Here is an 11425-nt window from a genome sequence, read left to right as displayed (position 1 = left end):
ACAGTTAGCAGAATTTTTCACTCTTTAGAAACTTTATTATTTTTTTTTAACTAAACTACAGACTTTATTCAGATCATACAAGTTTTTCACTGATTTTTTTTTCTTTTTTTTTTTGTGCCTTTGTATTTTATTTTATTTTTTTTTCTTTCTTTTTTTTTTTTTTTTTTTATTTCCAGCATAACAGTATTCATTATTTTTGCACCACACCCCGTGCTCCATGCAATCTGTGCCCTCTATAATACCCACCACCTGGTACCCCAACCTCCCACCCCCCGTCCCTTCAACTTTAATCTCCAGTGTAGATTAGACCAAGGTGTAACCAATTGTGAACTGTTTCACCAGAATTCTTAAATGTCAAATTTGTGAATCAGTTAAGCACAAAACATGCTTACCAACCTATTTAAATATCCTAAGTTCTTTCCAATAAGTCAAAAGCATGAACCTATGCCCAGTAATCAATGCTTTAGCACTTTATCCCATTTGGAAGAGACCTAGATGTCCAACAAATTTTAATTCCATTTATCATCCAAGCAAAACTTTGAAGTTTCAGTTTACCGAAGACTTCAAAAGTTATCTTAATAATTACCCATGAAAACTTTGAGACAGACAACTAACTATCAATTTAGTCATCGTTTTGTTAACAAATTCCAACAGAGATAATATGAGTTTATTTGACCTTCAGCAAACCGCAATAAAGTAAGTCTTATATTTAGTGCTGATAACTTAAAGACATGTGTATTTTAATTAAATCAACAGAATTAACTTAGTTTAAATACTGACTTATGTTCCACCTAGGCCCACCCCATTTTCAATTTCTGGCTGAGACACTGGGGTCTGTAAAAGCTACAGAAGAAAGTGAATTAAGAGTCCAAGTAGACCATATAGTATTCGGAATTGGTTTTCCTTTAGCATGCAGAAGTTTTAACTCATGACTTACTTTTATCCATGTCTGTGAATCTAAAGTCCCCAATATAGGTTCTTTAATTACCTTTAAAAGCTCCAAAAGTTTGCCCTAGCTGACTTTTGCTTCCCCTGCCTTTAGGAGCCATCTCAACAAACACACGTAAGGGCGATATTCATTTGTGCTTTTTATATCACCCATACCCTGCCATAAGTATCCACAGTTCACCAGCGGGAAGAAGACACAGCCGTGCAAAGACTCACTTTGGGGCTTTTTCTCCTCTTTCATTTCAAGTCTCTCATCTCGTTTCTTGTCCCTCTTTGGGTGCCACTTGCGTCCTGACGGAGTCCTTGCCTCCAGTCTTCTCTACTGTCGCCCTCTGCTCCCATTCTCTTGCCGCTGCCTTGTTTGTGACTTTTTCTGCTCGTGGGCACCTTCAGGAAGCAACAACAAGAACTTCAGGATTCTGCAGTTTCTGAGCTTAAATTACCATAGGTTTATCTAAAATAAATAAATAAATAAATAAAACTGAAATACATATCATTTTACTGTTAATTCATTATCTCCACAGTCCATGTGCCTCTGCAGTGACTTTTACCTTTCTCCTGAGTAACATGAGCAAGAGGCCTTCTGTACCCCTCAGCCTGACTCAACTTCAGATAGGTTTCTTCCTGACTCTTGGCTCCTGACCTCCCTCTTCTTAGAGCATTTACTTTAGGGCACTTTTCGTTGTAAATTCTTTCTCTGCTTTGAGATATAAATCTTCTCTCAGCCTCTTACCGTTTTATAACCCAGAATGTCTTTCTCAAGGCCATGAGAGCCATGCCTTTCAAATGTAATAACCCAAGGAGATATCACTCCTATCTCCCAGCTTCTGTGAGAGCATAGTAGCTTAACTTCCGTTAATTAACAAACATCCGTGGCCAATCACATTGACCACGTACTCTCCAGATATTCTCTGGGACTTTACTACGAGCTCACTCCAGTGCTTAAAAACAACCCCAGCTTTTTGTTTCAGTGGAGCTGAATTCAATCTTCCTCTCTTACTGCAATCATCTCGAATAGTGTTTTTTGCTTTAATTCTCTCTGGTGCAATTTTTCTTTGACAACCTCTGCCATTATTATTGCTATGATTTTTGGATCACTTACCATGTGCTAAATACTTTGCTGAGTGCATCACTATAGGGTGTCTTATTTAATTCTCACAATAACCTACAGCTTATTCTTGGGCCCATTTTATAGATGGGGAAACAAGAGCATGTACGAGTTAAGTAACAATACACTCTCTATAAAGGGGCACATAGCATTCAGAAAGGAGGGGGAGGGGAGAGAATGAAAGAAGGAGCAGAAAGGGAGAGTGGGGACAAGAGGGGAGAGAGGAGCTGAGAGACAGAGAGAGAGAGACAGAGGGAAAACATATGAATAAGCAAAAATCTTCCCCAGGAAATTCTGGGGTCTAGGGCCACATCACTTTACCTCTACACATTGGTCATCTTCACATAAAGTTTTTAAGGAAATAAAATGGTAATCATGAAGAAATATTGAACTATGGACTCTGAAAAACAATCTGAATTAAGCTTTCAAATCAAACTTTACCACAGTCCTCTCATAAGAAATAATACAGGCAACTCAGCCAATAATGAGGGTTAGAATTACTCATTCTTTATGTGTTTTATGTGTAGAGTTCCACTGGGGACTTCATGATTTGGAGAAGAGATGGGCAACACAAGATTCAATATCAACTCTCTCTCTTGGTCTCTGGATCTGAGTTGCAAGTAATTAAAACAATAACCAACTAAACAACAACAACTACTCTCTTTTTAACCCAAATGTACAGCATCTTATCTGCCTATTTTTCTCTATTTTAAAACACTGAATCCTATATAAATACAATTTTAGTAGTGTAGTGCACACACCTGGATCTGGTACACAAATCTGAGTGACACAAAGATCTTTTAGAGCCCAAATTCCTGATTTTACCATTTTCCACACTTATACTCATGGCTGGTGTAGACACAGTTATGACAGTGTTATGTGTAATGTCATCCTATATTCTTTTTCTCCAGATACCCTTTTGTGTGTGTGCATGTGTGTGCATGCATGTGTGTGTGTGTGTGTGTGTGTGTTTGAGTATGAACAAGATCTGCTTTCCTTGGACTTTCAAGAACCTGGATAGTCAACTTTAGACACTTGTTTATATCCTAATTTTAGATGGTTATAATCTATGCCTTTTATATATTCATGCCTACCTTTCTCTGGGACTATGTTTACATGTCCTCCTGCTCCTAGCCTGATGAAACTGCATTATTTGCATGATAGAAGAGTGGTTCTACTGTATCTCTTACTACAGCATAACTGACCTACTTTTCTCCTCATAGCAGATCTTGCCGATAATGATATGTGCTGTTCTTCCAAATAAAATATATCCTTCAACTTTAGCTTCCATCTCAGTTTTAAACCTAACGGCCAGAATCTGAAAGAACCACAGAACACTTGAACTTGAAAGAACTTTCCAGAAACGATGTGTCTTAAGAGAGAAATTCCAGGTGGGATGTGAAGTCTGAATTTGCCCTAGGATATAGAGACCATGTGTATAAGCCAGAAGACAGAAAATTCTACCTGAGGACCGACATTTGGTTGTGTAGTTGCCAGTACTGTGGGCTGTTGACTCTGGCTCCCACTTTGGAATGGATTTTGCAGATTCTTTTCATGGTTCACAATTTCATGCTCTGCTTCACTCATTGAGACCCCCATGTTCTACCTTGTGCCAGAGCAACCTGTCTCAATCCTCAGGACAAGAACTCATGTGTGACACAGAGGAAATGCTGAAATGTCAATAGTTTCCCAGCCAGTGGCTGTGTCTGTTTACAGAAAGGGGATGGCTTGGAGGAATGAGTCATGAGAAATATTAATTGGGCTTAGGTACTTACTTGCATATGTTAGAACCCTCCACTCAGATGCTTCAGGGAAATACTAGACTTACCTAATTGAGGAGAAGACTGTGAAGAGGGGGCAGTACTGATTCTGTCACCCGTATTTTTGTGTAAGCCCAAACCACCACATGTATTGGTTCTCACTTGGTCTAGAAACTCTTTGGATCTCTTAGTATATTTCCATTTTCCATTATGGTTCTGCATAAATATAGTGACCTTTTTTTTTTAAGATTTTATTTAGTTATTTAACAGAGAGAGAGAGACAGTGAGAGAGGGAACACAAGCAGGGGGAGTGGGAGAGAAGAAGCAGACTTCCTGTGGAGCAGGGAGCCCAATGCTGGGCTCGATCCCAGGACCCTGGGATCATGACCTGAGCCAAAGGCAGACACTTAATGACTGAGCCACCCAGGCGCCCTGTGACCCATCTTTTTACTGCTTATTTTAAGGAATTCCTTGCTTTCCAGGTCCCGTAACAGTGAAGAAAAGATGAATAATGTCAGTTTTAATTCCTTATCATTGCTTTCTAATTACCACAAACTTTGTAGCTTGAAACAAAACAAATTTGTTATCTTACATTGCTGGAGATCAGAAGCCCATATTGGGTCTTGTTGGGCTAAAAGTAAAGTGCTGGTAAGTCTGGATTTCTTTCTGGAGGTTCTAGAGAAGAATTTATTTTCTTACCTCTTCAAGCTTCTTAGAGACCCCTAGCCTTCCCAAGCCCTTAGACCATTCCCCCCATCTTCAAAGCCATCAATGTTGCATTTCTCCTTGACTGCCAATTTGTAGTCACAGTTCTCTCTGACTCGTCCACTTCCCTCTGCCACTGTAAGGAGCCTTGGGATTTTACTGAGCATACCCAGATAATCCAGGATAATCTTATTTTAAAATCAGCTGATCAGGAACCTTAATTCCTCTTTTTTTATGCCACCTGACATATTTATAGGTTCTGGGAATTAGCTATATTTGGGGAGTTAGGCCCATGATTCTGCCTACCACATCAGTGAAACCCATTACCCCCCACAGGTTACCTCCAGTTCTGCCTATTACAGGCAGGTATATCTGCTGTCAGTTTTCATTACTTGTTTCTTTTAGTATCATTAGGACATAAACACCGATGTCAGGCCTGTCATTTTTCTAGTTTTCAATGTTTTCAGTGTTCACTTGATCAACATCTCAATTTCCATCTGTTTTTCATATACTGTGTTTAGTCCTCCTAAAATTCTGTTGCCTGGGAGACACTCACAGGATTGGAAACATGTCAACAAACCTGGAGAGATGTCGGACTTTACTTTGAATTGTGAAGCTTGTATTGGTGTCAGATAACATAGTTTGGAGAAAAGGATGCAAGTATGTAAAGGGGCTGCCCTTCCCAGAAGTAGTTAAGGGAAGTGAAGTGTTTTTTACATGTAGTGGTTTAAAGATTTATCTCAGTGATGAACTAACAGAGCCTAAAACAGGCACTTTGTATGCTATCATTTTTATTCTTTTTAATGAAGCAGAGTTGTGATGGCTTTAAAGAAGGTGTAGAATTATAAATTGAACTATTTAATTATTATATTCAAAAACAGCAGGTGTATGGTACAAATAAACTGTGGACTAACAAGGAATCACTGGTTGTCACTTCTGTAAAAACAGAGGAAGAGCACTAACCAATTTCATAGTTTGGTGCTGCCTATCCAAGCACAACGATTCTTGTTGATTGTCTCTAGCAATTAGCATTTTCCATTTCACAAAGCAATTATTTATATTCCTTTTGTCCTAATGGATTTTATTAATCACATCCATCAACCATACAAACAGCATTTATTAACTCTGGCAGTAAAACATTTAAAAGGTTGCATTTATTTCTTAATCAGAGAGGCAAACACTAATTGAAGAAATCTCTAGAAACCAGGTCTTTCTGTGTGGATCAGACGATAGTGGCAGCCCAGAAAGGAGATAATGAAAAAATCTCTGCAGAAATCAGTTCTGGTTCACTGATGAACTCCCCGTCTGGATTTCTCTGTTAAGTGTCCCAATCTCCTTCAAAATCATGCACTAGGGGTACCTGGGTGGCTCAGTGGGTTAAAGCCTCTGCCTTCAGCTGAGGTCATGATCCCGGGGTCCTGGGATCAAGCCCCGCATTGGGCTCTCTGCTCAGTGGGGAGCCTGCTTCCCTTCCTCTCTCTCTCTGCCTGCTTCTCTGCCTACTTGTGATCCCTGTCTGTCAAATAAATAAATAAAATCTTTAAAAAAAAAAAAAAACAAAAAAAATAAAACAAAAATCATGCACTAAGGATCTCTGTGTGATAGATGGTTGCAATTTAAAAAAAAATAATGCCATCTGGTATTTGTAAGTCACTATCCTAGATGTTAGAAGGGTACATGTAGATGGATAAGAAATCATAAATGTCATCAAAAATGTTGAAAGTGGGAAAAATTCTTGCAGCTAAAACAGAATGAAGGTAAACTGAAGTACGACAGAGTGGTGCGAAAAAGGTCTAGGTGGGAATGGATCGAGTGAAAGTAAGAGGAATTCCTGGAACGAAGATGATCTCTCCGAACCATTGTGAGATTAATTGATAGTTAGATTTATGAAGGTGCAGCGTTGCAGCTGGGCAATGAAGGACATATGGAATTTTTTGATATGTTGACATAGGAACAGGGGTTGGCAGAGTCAACATATTTCAAAAGGAAGAAAGTGAGCAGCAATGCAGGGTTGAGAAAGTCTTGTAGTACTTTCAGGAAATGGTAAATGGGAGCAACAGTCCACCTGTTCTTTCTTTATCCACAGATGTCTCTGGACACCATTCTTCACACTATAGCCATGCTAATCTTTCCAAAAAAATGCAAATATGATCCTGTCCTTCCCCATCTTAGAAAACTTCAACGGTTCCTAATTGCTTTCAATAGAGATTGACAAAGATTCAATAAAGCCTTAAACTGCCCCCACACCCCTCTGACCTGACCCTTATCGAAACTTCCAGCCTCATCTCTTATTTCCACTTATATTAGAGCCCCTATTCACATGCTTTAAACCACTGCATATTCTGACTTCCATTGGTACAGGGCCCCTATGGTCTCACTGCTAATCTCCACCTTTTTATCTATCCCTACACAGGTATGACAACTTGGCTTTCTATAGTTGTTTTTCATCCTGACTTGGCCGTTGAGGATTCTTTAGGGCTCTAACCGCAAGGCAGTAAACATATTTAGACTCAAGGGACTGAGTCTGCTCCTTACTACTTTAAGGTGTCCTCACTTGTTTTTCTCTTCTGCTTAGAATGATTTCATTCCCTCCAATAACTCCTCATCTTCAGAGCCGAGGTTCACCTCCATTTCCTTAGGGCACTTCTTTGACACGGAAGACTTGATTAAGTCCTTTGGTTATATGACTTTTAGGCAGTTGTACGTCTTCTTTTCTTATTAAAATTCCAACTGAAAACAAACTTTGAAAATTGTCTGCAATATTTAACTTGCCTTCAAGATGGTTTATGTTTCAGGAGACCGCATATGGCTTGTTAAAACAGTATTCTGTGTAGTACCATAGGGCCTGACAACTGGTGAGTCCCAAATAAATGCTATTAAATAAATGAATATATGAACAAATGAAGAAATATAATTAAGTGGACAGGTTAGATCCTGGTTGGGAAGGACCTTGAGTTCATGTCTAAGGATTTTGTGTAAAAAATAGGAGGACATCTGTATTTATAAAAATATTTGTAGGCAGAAACTAATGTTTTGATGTGAAAGGGTAGGGCTATTCAATAAATTATAAATCCCTTTTCATCCAGCCTGGAGTCCAAAATCAATTCAAGATAGATACAGAAATCTGGCACACATTCTATTTTGTTTTCTGTGTATATAGACAAGCAAGTTCTTGTTTTTCACTCTGTCCCTTGTCTGCTCTCTATGTCAACAGTTTTTCTTTTTTTTTTTTTTTAAAAGGTTTTATTTATTTATTTGACAGAGATCACAAGTAGTTAGAAAGGCAGGCAGAGAGAGAGAGAGAGAAGGAGAGAGAAGCAGGCTCCCTGCCGAGCTGAGAGCCCTATGTGGGACTCGATCCCAGGACCCTGAGATCATGACCTGAGCCAAGGGCAACGCACTGAGACACCCAGGCGCCCCTCAACAGTTTTTCTTATGGAAATTCTCTTTTTTTCCAACTCCAACAGCCTGTCTTCCTCTATTGTACTTGTATTTTTCTTTTGTTTCTTTTCTAATAGTAACAATGAAATATATAGTCCCCCCAAACTCCAGCCCCTCCTTATTTCTTTGGGCAGGTATTTGATTCTGAGAGACACAGCCTTTTAGATTGTCTTTCTTAACTTTTTTATCTGCACCATTTTGATTTTTGGGGGGCATTTTTAGAAAGAATTGTGGTAAGATCACTTAACGTGAGATCTACCCACTTAACAGTTTAAATATACAACATAGTGCTGACATCTATGTACAAGGTTGTACACTAGATCTCTAGAACCTATTCATTTTGCGTAACTGAAATTTTATACCTGTTGACTAGCAGCTCCCCATTACCCCTGTCCCCAGCCTTTGGCAAACACAATTCTATGGTTTGCTTCTATGAGTTTGATTATTGTAGATATCTTGAAAGTAGAATCATATGGTAATTTTTCCTCTGTGACTGGCATATTTCCCTTAGCATAATGTCCTCCCGGTGTATTCATGTTGTGGCATATCACAGGAATTCCTTCTTTTTTAAGGTTGAATAATATAGTTTTTTGTTTGTCTTTAAAGATTTTATTCATTTATTTGACAAAGGCACAGAGAGAGAGGGAACACAAGCGGGGGGGAAGGGAGAGGGAGAAGCAGGCTTCCTACTGGAAGGAAGCCCTATGGGGGGCCCATCCCAGGACCCTGGGATCATGACCTGAGCTGAAGGCAGACACTTAACCATCTGAACCACCCAGGCACCCCAAGGCTGAATAGTATTTAATCACATGCATATGCCACATTTCTTTTTTTTTTTTTTTAAGATTCTATTTATTTATTTATTTGACAGATCAGAAGTAGGCAAAGAGGCAGGCAGAGAGAGAGAGTCATATGCCACATTTCTTAGCCCATTCATGTGTCAATGGACATTTAGGTTGTTTCCACATTTTGGCTTTTGTGAATACTGCTGCAATGAACATGAGAGTGTTAATACGTCTTCGAGGTCCTGATTTCAGTTCTTTTACATAAATAGTCAGAAGGGGGATTATGGGATCATATGTAGTTCTATTTTTTATTTTTTGAGGAGTCTTTGTACTATTTTCAATAACAGCAGAATTATTTTGCATTGTTACCAACAGTGTACTAGGGTTTCCTTTTCTCTACATCTTCACTAATACCTATTTTTTTAATTAATAATAGTCGTGTTAATAGATGTGGTGTGTTATCTCATTGTGACTTTGATTTGCATTTCTGTGATGATTAATGACAACGTCTTTTCATACACCTGCTGACCATTTGTATGTCTTCTTTGAAGAAATGTCTATTCAAGTTCTTAGCACACTTTATAATTGTATTACTTATATATTGTTGTAGCGTTATTGTTGTTCTTTATACATTTTGGAAATTAGCCTCTTATCGGATATATGGTTTGCAAATGTATTCTCCTATCCTGTAAGTTGCCTTTTTACTCTATTGTTTCCTTTACACTGCAAATCCTTTTTAATTTGATGTAGGCCTGCTTGTCTATTTTTGCTTTATTGCTTTACTTTTGATGTTATAACCAGAAAACAATTGTCAAGGCCAATGTCATAAGGAATTCCCCACATGTTTTCTACTAGGAATTTTATAATTCTTAGACTTACATTTACATCTCTAATTCATTTTGATTTGATATTTGTGTATAATGTAAGATAAAGGTCCAATTTCTTACTTTTGCATGTGATTATCCAATTTTTCTAATATACCATTCTTGAAGAGATGATCCTTTCCTCACTGTGTATTCTTGGATCCTTGTCAAAGATCAGTTGATTATATAAACATAGATTTCTGATCTCTTGATTTTGTTCTAATAATCTATACATCTGACTTTAGGCAATTCAGTAGTGTTTTAATTATGGTAGATTTGTAATATATAATATTAGGAACTGCGATGCCATTAGCTTTGTTTTTCTTTTTTAAGGTTGTTTTGGCTATTCGAAGTTTTTTTGTGGCTCCATATAAATTTAAATATTGTTTTTTCCGTGTCTACAAAAATGCCATCTGGATTTTTGTAGAGATTGGATGAAATCAGCAGATCTCTGAGCAGTATGGAAATTTTAACATTAAGTTCCTATACATGAATGTGGGATGTCTATTTATTTGTTTATGTCTTCTTTAATTTATTTCATCAATGTTTTATAGTTTTCAGTGCATTAATTCTTGATTTCCTTAGTTAAGTTTATTCTTTTTGATCCTATTATAAGTGGGATTACTCTCTTAATTTCTTTTTCAGATAGTTCATTGTGTTTAGAAACTTTTAAAGCTAATTAATATGCATTCCTATATTTATTGCAGCATTATTTACAATAGCCAAGATATGAAAATAATCTAAGTGTCCATCAATTGACAAATGATAAAGAAAATATAGTATGTGTACACACACAGGTACACATACAAACACACAGGAATTTTATGCAGCCATTACAAAAAGATCATACTGTGCTATTTGGGACAACATGAATGGACCTCGAGGGTATTTTGCTAAGTGAAATAAGTCAACTGAGAAAGACAAATACCATATGATTCTACTCATAGATGGAATCTAAAAAAAACAAAAACAAAAACAAAAACAAACAAACCCACAAATGAATAAACAAGCCAAAAGCAAAATCAGACCTATAAATAAAGGGAACAAACGGATGGTTGTCAGAAAGGAGGAGGGAGGGAGATTGGGAAAAAAATGAGTAAAGAGGGGTGGGAGATACAGGTTTCCAGTTATAGAATGAATAAGTCACCAGAACTTATTCATAAGGATCTTATCCTTATGTATAACATAAGGAATACAGATAATGATATTATCATAGTGACATAATGAGACAGATGGTAGTTACACTCATGGTAAGCTTAGCATCATGTATAAACTTGTCAAATCACTAATTTGTATACATGAAACTAATGTAACATTGTGTGTCAGCTATAATCAGATAAAACAAACAAAGAAACAAAACACAACTAATTTTTTATGTTGATTAGGTATCCTGAACTTTACTGAATTCTTTTATCAGTTTTAATGGATTTTTTTGGAGCCCTTTGGGTTTACTGCATATAAGATCATGTCACCTGAAAACAATTTTATTTCTTCCTTTCTGTTTAGGATGCTTTTATTATTTATTTTGTTATTTATTTATTTTACCTACCTGCTCTGGCTAGAACTTCCAGTACTATTTTGAATAAAAGTGGTGATAGTGGGTATCCTTGTCTTGTTCTTGGTATTAGTGGAAAAGATTTCAGCCTTTTATTGTTGTGTATGTTACCAACAGGCTTTCATATATGACCATTATTATATTGACTTAATTTCCCCTCTACTCTTAATTTGTTGAGAATTTTTGTATAAAAAGGTGTTTTATCAGATGCTTTTTCTATATCCATCAAGATGATCATATGATTTTTATTCTACAGTCTA

At 37.2% G+C, this 11425-nt stretch overlaps 1 long non-coding RNA gene across 1 annotated transcript; it reads right to left on the bottom strand.

Moving 5' to 3' along the window:
- Positions 1-1092: 1092 nt before the first annotated feature.
- On the bottom strand, positions 1093-4363 carry LOC116584972. The gene is made up of 3 exons (XR_004283404.1): positions 4268-4363; positions 3262-3374; positions 1093-1335 (listed from the first exon to the last, which is right to left on the bottom strand). It is a non-coding gene; the product is annotated as an uncharacterized LOC116584972 (long non-coding RNA).
- Positions 4364-11425: the final 7062 nt, after the last annotated feature.

This window comes from Mustela erminea, chromosome 2 (assembly GCF_009829155.1).
Source record: "Mustela erminea isolate mMusErm1 chromosome 2, mMusErm1.Pri, whole genome shotgun sequence".
Classification (NCBI taxonomy): Eukaryota; Metazoa; Chordata; class Mammalia; order Carnivora; family Mustelidae; genus Mustela; species Mustela erminea.
The sequence above is the reverse complement of the archived record's forward strand: the minus strand, read 5'-3'. Positions and strand labels throughout refer to the sequence as shown.